Source organism: Pygoscelis adeliae, unplaced genomic scaffold, assembly GCF_000699105.1.
Source record: "Pygoscelis adeliae isolate BGI_AS28 unplaced genomic scaffold, ASM69910v1 Scaffold100, whole genome shotgun sequence".
NCBI lineage: Eukaryota > Metazoa > Chordata > Aves > Sphenisciformes > Spheniscidae > Pygoscelis > Pygoscelis adeliae.
This window is the reverse complement of record NW_008824034.1, coordinates 2732748-2748103: the sequence shown is the minus strand read 5'-3', so window position 1 is coordinate 2748103 and position 15356 is coordinate 2732748. Positions and strand designations below refer to the sequence as shown.

Sequence of the window (15356 nt, the reverse complement as noted above, 5' to 3'; positions counted from 1 at the left end):
TTCCAGGACTTGGATCAAGCGTGGAAAGTCCAAATAATGCATTTTGCTATATTTGGAAGAAATGTTTTATTATGCCAGCCATTTTCAGTGCCAGCAGGAGACTATTCCGACACAGAAATAGAACAGGCCTACACTTTTCAAAAAGGGGTAGTCATTTGGAGTACATCACTTGGTTGAGCATGGGCTAATGGTTTCACGTGATTGACTTACTGTGCCTTAATCAGTTACCTCTTGTCTGCTCAGCAGTGATAACTTGCTGTGTGCATACTCAGAGCATATCAGAGCTGTGTGTTAAAGCCTCTTTGCCTAAACCCCCACAGAGCTGTCCTAAGTCAACTACTTGCACTTGTCTATCCATTATTTCAGTGCCCAATTTAAGACATGTCAAAAGAGTCTGATTAGTCAGGAAGTGCAGCATTTCCAGCCACTGAAAATCAGCCGCCTTTAAAATGTTTCCAAGTCAAGATCCAAAATTACAAGTCCTTTTGAAACATTAGGATACAGCAAGAAAAGGTTTAAAGACTGCACTTCAGTCTCTGTTTCTCAAATAGCAAAAGACAAAAATGGAAAATGTTTATCCTGAAAATGTTTTACAGAATCTTTCATTATCTCCATATTCACTATGAACTCTGGTACCACAGCTGGCCACTGAATACATGCTGATGCTGACAGATTATATACAACCAGCTCAAACGTCCAAAATATAAGAAGGGGTGGATATTCGCAGTTATCTGTACATCCCACAATATTGACCACCGTCATAAGAAAGTTCCAAACTTCATTAACTAATGAAGAGTCAGAAACACTTCTAGGCAGACATTTAATTCCACTACAAGACAATATTGGAGAAGTCTGTTTCCTTCTGCTCCTAACCCGTTCACCCAGCCCTGCAAGGTGCTGCGTGCCCTCCATGGGCTGGAGGGAGAATTGGAGCCTCTGGCTACATCCATCTCGTGTTTTCCTAACATGCTGAATGCCTGTGTGGTGTGAGGTCTTTTGTGCCACTTGCCTCAGAGTCATGATATGCATCTATTTAAGTACCACTTTGTGATTCCTAGCATGTGGCTGCTCAGCCCATGTTTGATTTTAATGGAAAAAGACAATTGTAGCAATGTGAAAAAGAAAAGAGCTAGACGTGGCCTATCAGCATTGACAGTATATGCCCTTTTCCTGGCACACCACGCTGGGCATTAAGTGTTACAGGCAAAATATATTACAGGCTGTGCTTTTCCTCAAACCAGCAAATTTTTACTTAAAAAACAAACCCTGAAGAAATGAAAGTATTCCAAGGTGAGTCTAAGATTTCTATACATGCAGAATAAATATCCTGAGGTAATACATCTCATCTGAAGAAATAAGAAGTTTTCTTTACGAATAGGAAAACCTAAAAAAACTAGTTGTCGGTACACAGCTTCTGTAATAAACAAACCCAATATAAAGCATCAGTAGCCTTTACTGTGACGGCTTGCACACTCTGAACATGCCCGGGCAGATCTATTTCTCAGCTTTGCCACCAGGGAAAACCAGCAGAATAAACTAGTACCGTCAACAGCAAACTTCAGAGCAAATTAGTATTTTCAGCTCAAAGTCTGGGACTGGCCACACCTGAAAAAAAGCATGGTCCATCTCATCTGCAAACCCATCACTGATCAGAGGGAGGTATAAGGAACTGTTTCTCATGGAACAACTAATTTTTATCTCAGTAGCAGAACGATGCACATCTGGGTTGAGCTGATCTGTCCTGGGGTGGAAAGAGCTTGGGGCTTGATGACACCTCAAGGTCCCATCCAAACCCAAACTCTCACACGCTGTTCTTCTACTCCTCAAGCTGGTAAGGACATCTTGCTCTTCTGTAGTTCTCTGAAGCAGTTTCTGGTTTATAACTCTCACCACTTCTTTGTGCCTCTGGAAGCAGGACAAAGTCAGAAAAGGTAACATTGGCTCTTCCTTGCAGAAACACTTTACCTCCTTAAATAAGCCTCCATAAGGAAATGAAGAGAGGTTTCCCCTCTCCTGCTACGTAAAGACACAGCTGGCCACAGCAGTAACCCATTACTACTGGTTTTCAGGGAACTCCAACCAATTCCCATCCAGAAAAGAACACGGCATGTCTCACTGCATTTCCCCCCCAGGTACTGAGACCCTAAAACTGCAGCTGAATTCCCCAGTTCCTAAACATACCCTTGAATATGGGGAGAAACAGGCACTAAGCATGGAAAGTGCCCTTTGCAGGTCCTGATTTGGGGGCTGGCTTCAAGCCATGTGGTATCACACTGAGTCACAGTTCTGGGCAGAAGGAACTAACAGGCAACTTGCAACTCCAACAACTCATCTTGTGCAAGGCCCAAACTTTTGCATATCATTACTGCTATTCTGCATGACACTAAGTAGTTCCACTACTAACTGTTCTTATTAAGAAAAATTCCCCTTGCATCATTTAATTAACAACATCAAAGTTCGCAGAATGAATGGCATCCTAAAAGTTTTCCATTTATAAATGGTTTCTGTTTAAATCAGATAGACATTTCAGCTGCAATTTTAATTAATAAAATAATTTGCTGGGAAACAGAGAAAATGATAAGTGAGATTTCTAATGTTTCAACACTTAAGAGAATGCTTTAAGAAACAAGGGAAGAAAGTAGAAAAGCCTGCTTGTAGACATCACTGAGTCTACTGCTTTTCTGGGGTCACCTTGTTACAGTAAAGACTCAGGTTCCAGCAAAAGTCTCTGCTTTAGCTTTTTTCCCTACTCTGTCAATCAGGCACGCTTGTTGCAAACTCTCAGCTGATAAAACACAACCGCTGGCAACAGGAATGACTTTTATTGCTAAATCTTATTGTACATTTTTCACCTGACCGTTTTCACATTAAATCTGCGAGAACTCTACCATACATTTTAGGAATTTTTTTCCTGAAAATGAGAATTCCAGAGAAATGCAATTATTCAAGCAAAATAGCTGCCTGACGGCGGTAGGAGTACTGGCTAAGGATGGAAAAAGGGTCTGCGAAAGAATTTAGCCAGGCATGATTCTGAATGTGCTTACTGGGGGTCTGACATGCTTTGAAAGAGAACGACAAATCCTGCAGTGCAGTCTCTCTTGAATGAAGCATGCTCCAAGCCTCAAGTAAATGAAGCTTAAAATACCTAAAAGTTATTCAGTCTTTTAAAAACTTAAATGCCAAGGCTAGACGGCTGACCAGCACAGAAGACAAAAGCTGCTCACAGATCATAAGATCTGGCTTATGCCATGGCATTTTTTCAGGGTATTTTTTGAAAATGCGGATTGATAATTTGTTCTTTTTCACTCATTTTGCACAAGTAGGTGTATTTTGTGGCTTATTTGCGAGCATCCATTCAAGGGTGCAACACAGAGTCCATATTCTCTAAGGTCCACATTCTGCTAGTGCTCTGTTCTTCCAGCAAATCAGGCTTTCACTCCCGGAGCAAATCATCCCAGAGCAACCCCATCAAACAGCCAAAGTCATGTGTGAATCCTTGGGTGCTTTTTTTTTCCTATGGCTTGAAACATTAGTGTTTTTTCCAATTGTTTCACATTTTTGTGCCAGATACAACAACGGTCTCAACAAGCCTGAATTGAAGCAGATGATCCTTCCAAGCTAGTGGCAGAACTGACTAAAAGTGCCAAAGCAAGATCTCCTTTTGTACCAAGCAACATCAAAAGTCAATCCTGCACACGTTGCTAGCTGGATTTACATCTTCAGCTCCACCTGGGTGTTAATATCATTGACTGTAATATCATTGCTTTTATCTATTTCAGGGCTGGATGCTGTATACACATAGAAGGGAAGTCAAGTGCACTGCTGCCACCAAAAAATCATTCCATCACTCCAAGTCTCTCTTACTGATGCATATGCATCATGTAGCTCCTCTCTGATAATGGTGCCTGTGTCTCCCTATAAGACTGACAGAGAGAAGTGTTTGCAAAGGAGCAGCTTCCCACTCTTGACACATGCAGATGTTATGCAGGCACTTCATGGGCTTTGTTTCTTCAGTTTGCTGAGACAGAGGACAAGAAAGGCAGGTTACTTCTCACATCTCAGTAAGTGTATTCTACAGGCTGTCTGCAGAATCAAAACTGACTTTCCAGGCTGTGAGGTTTGCAAGGCAAATCACCATGTCACGGACAAGAACATTATTGTTCTAATGTGCTTTACAAGTGCTAGGAACAGGCCAAAGAGGAGCAGAGTGATTTAAATTCCCCTGGCCAGGCAGGCTGGATTGTATACAACCTTTTCCTTCAGAAAGACATCCTGGATAAGAAGATATGGGAGACAGAGCTTATGCCTGCAATTTATCCACAAAACAAATGCCAGGGGCAACACAGACCTTGACTCATGAAAAACAATCTCTGTGTGTGGTAGCTCCTATCCAGTTTGCAGAGGATGTCAATTTTCTCTAAGTCCCTTGCAAGAACATCCTCTTAGCTATTCTCTTATGCTCAGCAATAACGGGCAGAACCCAGAAGCACGCTAAGGTGGTGCAGCCCAAGCCAAACCATGGGTTTGGTTTGGCTCAGCTGGCTGATGCTGAATGTTGGGCTGAGCTGCTGCCAGGAATGTGAGGATGGCAACGGTAGCAAATGGTGCCCACTCAAGGCCACTCTTGGAATCTGAGAGCCAAATCCTGCAGCTGACCTAGGCAGTGGTCTAGGGCTCATCCGCAATAGGATGACCTCCTAAAGAAGTCAGGAGGCATTTGGCAGAGGCAGCTGAGGATATGCTTGGGTTTTGCTCATGTCACCCAGCACAGCTGATCACCTGTGTCTCCCAGTCCCCTCTCAGCACAGATCAAGGGACTGCAGTACCACTTCACAACATCAGGGTCTTCAGCATCTGTTCCTATAATCTGCTAAGGTGGCACTGAAACTCTTCACAGATTTATCCACCACTGAATTTAGACAAAGCTACAAAACCCCACAAAAACCTCAGGTACATTAACACCTCCCTCCTTTATTTTTCCCTGGCCATTTCCCAGCATTACTTGATCAAAGGTTCCATGTTTTGTTTAGTACTATGAGATTTATAAAGTCAGTGCTAATTACCTGGGCTTCTTTTTCCTCTTCTTTCACTTGGCTATTGTACACAATACAAGCCTAGCTGTGTGCTAAACCATGTTACCCTTATTTAGGTAAAAGTCTCATGGAGTTCAGTGACTAGTTTGAGCATTATTGGATCCAGTGAAGATAAAACATACTCAAAACAAATTATTTTCTCTGACCAAAAAAAAAAAAAAATTTACAGAAAATTCTATAATGTTTCAAAACTCTGTTCCAGCAGCCAGTAGATTCATGACTGGATATGATCCTTCCAAACATTTGGATAATTAAAGATCAGCCAGGAACTAATGAACCAAAAGCATTTTAAATAAAATTAAGAAACCTGCTTTGGGTAGTGATAATAATTGCTTTAATAAGATAAATGTGTAGTGAAATCAAACCTAACTAGCTTCCAGACATTTCAAATCAGTATAAGAGCATTTAAAAACACACACACACATACACACATATATATATTTTTTTTTTCTAGATTGTTTTATTCTCCAAGTTTCTACAAAGAAACAGAGTTTATATATAGTGCTAGCCACTAAAATAATATTCTGGTAGCTGTACTGATAGGCAGGAAAAATAAATGGTGGCGGTACGTGACATACATTAAGTTGGCTCTTCGCTCACACAAGAACTTTTTGACTAATGCAAGTTTTTGGCAATAAGAAAGAGCCCAGTAAAAACTTTGACAAGAAAAATGCAAAAGATCTTTAGGTCTTGTTTTGTCCTCTGTAGTTTATGGTCTTAATTTTAACTTTCTTTCTTGCTCTGCTCTTATTTCTTATGCCCTGAGACATCACAAAACACATGGCCATGAGATATTTGTGCTTTTCTGTCTCACTCAAGCGAGCAAATGGCGTGTATAAAAAGTAGCATAAACATAACACTGACTAACAGCAAGCAGCAAAACCCCAAACATGAAACAAAGCAACTAAGCCTCTAGACAGTAAGTTGCCAAGAACATAAGTCAATGCATTTGCTGTCATTCCATACAGCCCCAACCATTTCTAATTTAAACAATACAATCATGACCCACTGCAAGTGCTGCTTGTAGGCTTGGCTATTGACCATGACTCTCACAAAAAGAGAAAAACAAAACAAAAATACAATACACACAAGGCTGAAATGTTGCTGGCAAAAATTTATCAGATGTTCCAAAAATGAATCAATCAAGGCAAAATTTCCTAGAGCAAATTTCTTTCAAAAACACACCCAGAAAAACATCCCAACCCCCGCCCTCTCTTCCCTCCCTCCCCCCGTGCCAAAGTAAACCTCACCTAAATCCTGTAAAACCCTTTATCACATTTTCAGAACTGCCTTGGGGTCAGAATTTGAAGTCTTAATCATTGAGAGCTCAGGTGTAACTGAAAGTCAAGGATTTTAGCTTTTCAGTTATTCACCTTCAATGAAGACAGATGCTTAGTGGGATTTCCAGAAGCAGCTTGACAGCTGCCTTGTGCTGACTTTAACTTGTGCTCAATGCTGAGGTGCTTCTGAAAATCTCATTTCTGTGCATTTTGAGGCACAGAAATATTATTTAAGAGAAATGCCCGGTAGGTACTTAAAAAACGTCCTCTTGGTGGTAGGGTTCCAAGGGCTGGGGCAGCCCAACAGCAACAGAGTGGTGAAATCCAGACTAAGGTAAACTAAGCAGGGAGTGAGATGGAACAAATCATCTCGCTATGGCCAGGGCATGGGTATGGCCCCATGCTGTCACAGCAATCATCTCTCTCTACTCTGGTATCGCTTTTAGCACGGCCAAAATAGGTGGCAACACACAGGTGTGTTGCTCCGAGAGAAGAGCAGGAAGGGAAAAATTATTCAGAGGGACATTCGCTTCCTTAGATCACTGTCCCATGGTGAGAAGGGGAACAACCAACTGTTTGAGCTACAATGAGATGGACCAGGAAGAGATGCTCCTGTCTCCTCCCAGAGATCTGTTGGCTCAAAGGGAAGGTAGAGTCCTACCCCACACATTGCTGCTTTTTACCAGCTTCAGGACTTTCCAACTCTCCAACTTGCCCCTGCATAAAATTTTCTATGGACATTCATGTCTTACAGTTCAGTTTCCTTGATCTTTTCTCTCAGGAGAGCAAGAGGATGAAATCCAGCATCTCTTTCTAGAGAGTAATCTGGCTTCATGTGAAGAAAGTACATGGAGGGACCAACCTAACCAAGATGTGCTTCCATCAATGTGGCCAAATTCTGAACCTTACTCACATGAGTATCCAGTAATGGGTATCCAGTTGTACGTCTTAGCGAGTTCCCATTTAGCACGCGGAGGGTACATTCAAGGTTGCTAAGGAAACTAGCTGCAGGCTGCAACAGACTGAAAGAATTACGCTAAACCTCTTCCAACTTCTGGGTTGATTTTTAAACAAATGATTGAACTTCTTAGGACAATTACTATAGAATGGATAATTACTATAGAATGGATAATTCTTCTTCACTTAGAAAGCACAAAGCAAATGTGAACTTATGCTTCATGCTATGGATGTCCTGCCCTATTAAAAAGGTGAGACTCTGAAATAAATGTATGCTTGCAACTAAGGAGTCAATCGGGGTATTTTCATACTCAGTTTGTGACTGTTCACTCAACTCCTGCTTAGATTTTGGCTAACCCAGCTCATGCTAAGGCCTGATGTGCGCTGGGAGCAGCGCCATTAGGTCAAAGCAAGAGCACCATGTAGGCAGGACAGGTGGCCAGACAGAGCTAAAGGGCCATTGTGCCTCATTATCACCCACAAATTGCTGTCTCCAGCAGCCAGTATCTTTTGTCTGGTAGTTTCCTCAGAACTCACTAACTTACGGAAATGGTATAGACCAAACCTCCAAGCTGGAGTGTATAAAACACCAGTTTCCCAAAAAGCTTTTGAAGCGGATCCAGCAGCAGCTGGACTGCTGAGGCTTTCATGCTTCCCGGTGTGACACAGGGGACAACCGCAACTTGATGGAGGAGGAAGGATGAGCACTCTCACTGTCGGCTAGGTAACTAATTCTCTTCTTTTGCTCATAGGTGCACGATATTAAGAGTTATGGGTTGTAAGTTCTGAAGCCTTATGACTTGAATGGTGAATAAGTAAATTCACGTGATAGACTAGCCTGGTCAAAAGGGGACTGAGCCCATTTGTCATGTTTGTTTATTATATTTCTTAATTAGCTCATGAAATAAAGTTTAAATCACAGAGTACATTGTCCTGTAAATTTGAAAGATCCAAACAGACCATGACATCAGTTTTGTACAAAGATGTTAATGAAAAACCTAATTCTCCCTGAACAGCTTGTTAGTATCTCCATAGTGCCCTGCAGCAGGCATGTGGGGCCAGAAATGTTAGTGTGGTTAACAAGGTCCAGAATATCGCCTTATGTACATATTTTGATGTTAGCTAAGTGCTTTCCTTTCTCTGCTGCCATGTTGCTGACACAGTGCAGGAGAATGGGATGGGAGGGCTAAGAAAAGGGGCCAGACACAAGAGGCTGCAACCTTCTTATTTCTCCAGCTTTCATAGCCTTCCTAAAATAAATCAAATGCAGTGCCGGGTCCTGGTCAGGGCGATGGAGAGACAGATGTCAATCACCTCTGATAATGAATGTAACCACAACTGTCACCTCACTTGGCCTCAGTTATGCAGGTGGCCTCTCATCCACAGGGGACAGGACTTGTCATGGCTCGTGATAAGATGATGCAAGTTCCCACTTCCCCTGCACAAAGGGACCAACAGGGACGCAGCTACCAAGGTCAGCTTGTACTTAAATGAGAATCTACAACTGACTGACGTGCTTAAAACTCAGCAAATGCTCAAACATTTTGCTGAATAGGGAGAGGGTTCCCTGTTGATTAAATTTAAGCACGTATTTAAGTGCTATGCTGAGTAGGGGCAATAGTGAGTTTTAAATAAAGATTGTATCTACGAAAAAGATTCAAAAAGAAAAACAACAGCCACAGAGCAACATTTTTTCCAAGCTAACTCCAGTAAATAATTCCCATTTATTATTTACTTAAATTTAGAGATAACATTCAGGGAGAGTAGGAAAGCAAAACATAGTTCAATAAATACAACCTGTATTTTGCTTATTGAGTTAATCAATATTGTTCATCAGTTGTCCAATAAAGAATTTACAGGGAAGTTTAACCTCTTCTAATTTGTCAAAATTAAAGGAAACATTTTTATTTGCCCTTCTTACTGTTAAAAAAAAAAGGCAAGTAGCATTAAGGTAGATAGTATTTAAAAAAAAAGTCAATCACACAGAAAACTCACTGTTTTACATCATTTTTTTTCTGTTTTTTTTTTTCCCCCCCTCAGAACCTTGAGTTAAGAATCTTTCAACCAAGATACAAGACCTAAAACAGTGACTTGTATCTTGGCTGCAAGAATTTAGCAAGCACTTAAGGGTCATGAGAAATTTTATAAATTCAGACAACTTCTCAGAGTTAAAACTACTCCTTCCTAAAGAGATACAGTGGCATCCCCTTGTGCTCAGTAATTTGAGCCATAATCTATCAGTTCAGGTAAGTGCCACGTCTCTGACAGATGTGATTTACAGAAGTCAATAGACTAATTGCCCTAAACCTATTAGCAGTGAGGACTCAGATTTCCCCTAAGCCTCTTGGCCTTGCATTCAGTTGGTAGCATTCACATTAACCACATGTTAAATGTAGTTTTAGTTGCACAGGAGTCTAATAATCTCAATTTTCCCATGGTGAGTGCCAAACCATGAAGTCTGTAACTCAGAAATCCTAAATCCTGCCCCATCATGTTTTTTTCCCTGGATCTTTACACACAGTGAAGGCACAGCCTGTGGTTTCACCTTCCCCAAATCCTCTTATTTCACCCTCATTCTGAACACTGCTGATTGACAATGATTAAAACCGCTCCAAAAATAAAAAAAAAACTTTGCTGCCCCAAGCAGAAACTTCTGCAAAGGGGAACTACCCTGTTCAAATTCACGGTGATGAGACATCACGTGCTCGCGGAAGAGTGGGAATTTGAAGACTTAGCAGGGAAATCATCATAAAACTCTGCTGGGTAAACAGGGAAGGAAAGATGTCTCTGCAAGGACTAACACTGGCCTTCTCCAGATCACAGCAGAGCACTGTTGAAGGAGGGTAATATTGCCTTTGGCTCACAGCATCAGAGGAGCAGGGGACAGCTTTTGAGGACTCCTGTTTCAGGTTTGAAGAGGGGCAACTGTCACCAGAGTAAGATATAGATACAGACCTCTCTGGACGGTACCAGCTTTAGCCTACTTGCCACCAGCACAGGATGCAGCAAAGCCCGCATCTTGTGTGCCTGTGGGACTACACTGGGAAAGAGGGGAGCACAGATTCACCCTAAGGTGGTCCCATTGCCTTGGGGATTTCCCAGGTGGCCACATCGCCTGGCTGTGGATTCTCCACAGCTAGGGCAAATGGCACAAACAAGTCATACTGAAGAGGAATGTGGGCTCAGAGCAAGAGATCCTCAGACTTCAGTGTGATATGGAAAGCAAATGCAAGGATAAGAAACCAGATCCTCCACCTTAAAATGAAAGAATGAGTATTTCTGCCAGACACAGGTTGGCAATCAGTCAGCCACTTCCTTGGCAAGGAACTGAGCCTTGAAGTTCATCTGTGGGTTAAAACATTGTGCCCCAAAAATCTGGGCACAGACTCCATATAGCTAGAGAGGAACCTTTTTGAATGAATAAAAACCCCAAACCATAATAATAAATAAATAAATAAATGAAAGACCTTCACCTCCACCCCCGCCCCCCACCTCTTGGGGGGAGGGATGTCATGTCTTCTCAAGACTTACAAGAAGACGTTATGAATTTAAATCTGAAATATATTGAGAAGATGGAAGCTATATTGCCCTCCTGTGGAGAACTCAGCGTGAACTCCTTCCATTTGGGAGAGCCATATTATAAGTTAATTCAGAGCAACCTCCTGAGAATTTAGGGTGAACCTACGTGGTTGATCTTAAAAAAGCCATTTGCTATTCTAAAATAAAGAGGAATCAGGAAATAGGAGCCCTCCCTCTACCATGTGGACAGGGCTGTCAGTCCTGTTACGCACAGCAGGCAAAGCATGAGTGAGCTTACTGTCTGGCCCAAGTAAGAGCTCAAGCCTGCCCTTTACACCAGCACGCTACGAGCAGCCGTGCAAGAGCACTCGGCACACAAAGATGGCTCCCATAGAAAGCAACTTTGATTTCATACAGTCCTGGAGCCTCAGAATACCCCACCTTGTGTTTTGCCCACAGTGGTGTTTGGATATAAGGCAGTATCTTAGGAGCTCAGAGCAGGATCCTAAAAAAAACCTCCTGAGAGAAAAGCTTTGCTCTTCTTTATTGCTTATCTCTTTTCTTAGCTGTGCTAGTGCCGAGAAGGAAATTAAGCCGCTCCCTGCTAGATCTAATGTGAAACCATGGCCACTTCAGTGTCAAGACTGTTATTTGAGCTTTTTTCTAGTGCCAGAAACCTTTATGTGGCCTTCACCTCTGAATTAACCAGAGAAGGTTACAGACTTGCTCTTTCCTCCCTTGGGAAAGCTCCTGCCACCATCCAAAATGAAGCAAGGACCCAGGTAATTGTGATCATCTGGAAGTGTGATGGTCTAATCACACACAGATGTGCAGGAGCAAGACCAAAGGATTGGCCTTTAGAGATGTGCCTCTGCTACCTTGCAGAGCACTAAAGCTCTGCCTGCAGCTGATAACAGGCTGAGGCAAACACCTGCCCTGAAAGTCTTGTGATTGTTTCTTTTAAGGATATTTAAAGGGATGCTGCATATGTTCTCAAAAGCTCATGTAGCAATACAAAATAGACACAAAATACAATAGACAACAGAAAAAACCTGCTGTAGCCCAGAATGGATTTTCAAATTCAGGAAAGCCACTATTGCTCCATGCACAGGGCGACATGAATGTGGCAGCGCTTCGCTGTTATTTCCCACTCCAACACCCAGAGGAATACCGGCAGAGGGTACCCAGCGCTGGGTGATACCTGTAAAGAGTTGTTAGCTGCCTTGAGGGGGCTGTTGCACTTTGAAGTCGGAGAGGTTTTTCCCTAGGTCTTACTCTGCTGACTCTGCTGAGTATGAGAGACAGAAAAGGTCGGGTAAAATTTTCCCTCTGTTTGGATAATTATCTTCTGTGTTACCTTGTTGAGAACCAATGTGTCTGAACTAATTTCCTTCATTTCTCTGTCAAAAACATAATTATTTTCTTAGCTGATTCATTCTTCCTTGGGCTAGGGCTCAGAAAGAGACACTAACTCAGGTCAGTTTGTCAGGAATCGTCTTGACTGAACTCTCTTCCCCTCAACCCTCAGCTCCAGAGTCTCAGCCTTCCTAAAGTCTGAATCTCCACCACTACATCTGTGCTGACTCGGTGATGGATAGAAAGCTGCTTTTCTTGGGTATGGTTTATGTACTTTGGGATTTCACTGGAGGCCTCTAATATTTTGCCTTATATGCTGCCGCTGCACTTCAGCCTAGTATTTCTCAGCAACATTTCCCTCTGCTGAGTTGTACAGATAATGGGCAAGATACACTTCTTAGCTCTGCCAGGTGGACTCGTCTTCGACGGGAAGCCTGCCTGGAGGGAGATGGGGCTGGATGTAGCATCTGAAAAATCCCTCCCACACTGCAAAACTCAAACTGTGGGCAGGGTTGCCTAAAGAGCGGGGGAGCTGGGGCAGTGAGGAAAGAGGGTGAATCTTCACAGGTAAAGGAAGGATGCTGTCGGCTCTGGTCATGGGGAACAGGGCTGACTCGAGGTTTGTTGAGGGGAGCCTCAAAGCAGCACTCCCTTGGGAAGGCTAGGACAGATTTGTGCTCTGTGCTACCTGTACCTGTGTCATTTCTCATTTCCCACTAACGATAAGCTCACAGCCTGGCTCAGAGAACGAGCACAGACCCCTGCAGAACATTGTACTTCGTGCCTCACAGCGTGCTGAAAAATAGGCTCCCTTGGGTAGTTATCAGCCAAACAGACCAAATAATACTCACTATTCCCAAATGCCGAACAAATTAGCTATCCAATCACTCCCATCCCCTTTAAGTCCCCCTAATGAAACCCACTTTAAAAGTGAGCTCCACACAGAAACATAGCTCTATTTGCTAACAAGTTGGGGTTTTTTTGTTTCTTTTCCAATGAGTTGCTGAATGTTTCTCACTTTCCCAACAGACAGAAAAGACATTAAATACTTCTGTACTGACTCCTGTAGCACTAGTTTTTCAGCCTTTTTAGATACACTGACCCCTACAAATTTTCTGTTGGAGCTGCTGACCTTCCCAGAGAGCCCTTGCCCCCACCAACATAAAGGTACAGCCTAACTCTCTTTCAGAGCCCTGAGGAGCAATCTGCCACACTCCAGAGTTACCAGCCACTGCCCTGTGAAGTTACCTGACAGCAGTACACATAGTGCTGTGTTTGCTGAGATTAGAGTGTAGGTAGCAGCTTTCTGGGGACAGCTGTGGAAGGCAAAGAGCAATCTCCCTTTCAGAAGACTGCTTCAGAGAGGTGGCTTCAAATGGGAGACTAGTAAAAGGGCATTTCAACAAAAGGAGAAATTAAACCTCAGCATAGGCAAATGTTTCCCTTATGTCTGGCACAGAACGTGAGGGGACAGGGAATGAGCCTTTTGGGCAGTGAAAGACCCAGCTGGAAGAGTACAAGTGACAGGTTGTGGCCTCCCTAAAGATGTGACAGGAGGGCTCCTAGCACGGCCACCCCAGCACTACGCCTGCCGTGCCTGAACAGCAGTGCTGCCGTTCCCAAGGTACAGGGCTGTTACAGTGGAGGTCCTTGCTTGTTCTTCACCAAAATAGTCTCAAGTTCAATTTCAGCAGTGCAATGGGTAGTATTAACAGAGGCCAGGGTTCCCCAGAGAGGCTGGCTGGGGAGGGTTTCTCTTCAGCTGCTGGAGAAAGGTGACAGCAAGGTGTAGTTTCATAGGAGAAAAAGGGAAGTAAAATCTGCCCCACTTGCCAATGGAAATGCAAACACATGGCTGGCAGTGCACTTGCTCTGTGCTGGGCCTGCAAGGGAAGATACAGCCAGGGGAACCCAGATGTCACTGCCTGGCAGGATTAGCCATGCAATGGCAGCAGCATGCTTGCCCCATCGGGCTGGCACCCCCGCCTCTGGTGTCCACAAGCTCGGAGGAGCCTGGGGTGGTGGACGGTCCTCGGTCCAGCCCGCATCTCCTGCCTCCCGTCTTCACAGCTAGCACTGCCCAGCCCATGGACCCTGGGCTACCTGTGCTGCCACCACACTTGGCAGGCACTCGAGATAACATGGCTTTTCTTAGGGGGTTAAAGAAACCTCAGCCCCACCGTGCACAATCACTGCTAAAGTAGGCCTGCCTCACCGGGAGAAGGGGTCTGCAGGACCCATAGGGTCCCAACCAGCCTCGCTCCCTGATAGTGCCTGGCCCACTTTTTTGGTTGGCTTTAGATGCAAAGAAGAGGACAATGTGACAGACAGTTTGTGGGAGCAACTGATTGCTGGCACCCTGCACTTTGCTTTTGTCATGTCGAATCATCTGCAAGCTGCTCAGAGCCTATATGATGGTGCTTTTTGCTTACTCAAATGGAAATGAAGTAAAAGCCAGGGTGACATGCACTACTGTGCAGAGAAACAAATGAAGAGCCACAGAGTAGCACGTCCTCCTAATTTGAGGCCACGAGCTTCACCAGCACCTGGGGAAAGGCTATTTCACAGAAAGGAACTTCACTTTGGACTAAATGAAGACAAAGTTTATGTAACCTCAAACCCAAAAGCAATCAAAGGAGTGTGAATGGTCCCACTGAAGGTTGCCGGCCTGCTTTTGTCTGTGTTTTTCCTTCAGTTCCTGGCCACCCTGAAGCGCTTCAGGGGGGTTGTTTACCAACCTCAGGGGGAGTTCACCAACCCTGATGGTCACCTGCCTTTTGCGCAAGCCAGCCCTGGTTCAGAGGCTCTGATCATGTGCAGTGAAATCTGTGAATCTGGCAGTGTAAGCAGGGTTCACCTGCTGCGCTGACAGCTTTGCCAACGGCTGGCGGGCTGCAACAAAGCTGCACCCAGCTGCAGCGGGTACCACAGACACCTGATGGTTTGTATCCATCCATACAGACATGCCCAGCCTCCCTCCCTCGGTCTCTTTCTTCGTTTACCCCCCTGTAAAGGGAAGGTGGGTTTTTGCACAGTTGTTTAATACGTCCCTCAACCTATGAAATACGGGCTGCGGTAACTGAGAGAAACACCAGAAGCACAAGTCACTCCAGAGCATGATGTGACCCATTTTAGCTCAGTCAAAAATATC

General features: G+C 43.8%; 1 protein-coding gene across 1 annotated transcript in view; it reads right to left on the bottom strand.

The window, feature by feature from the left end:
- Positions 1–15356, bottom strand: part of IL1RAPL2 (interleukin 1 receptor accessory protein-like 2) — a 391710-nt gene that overhangs the window by 28538 nt on the left and 347816 nt on the right. The gene's annotated exons all lie outside the window — the stretch shown is intronic.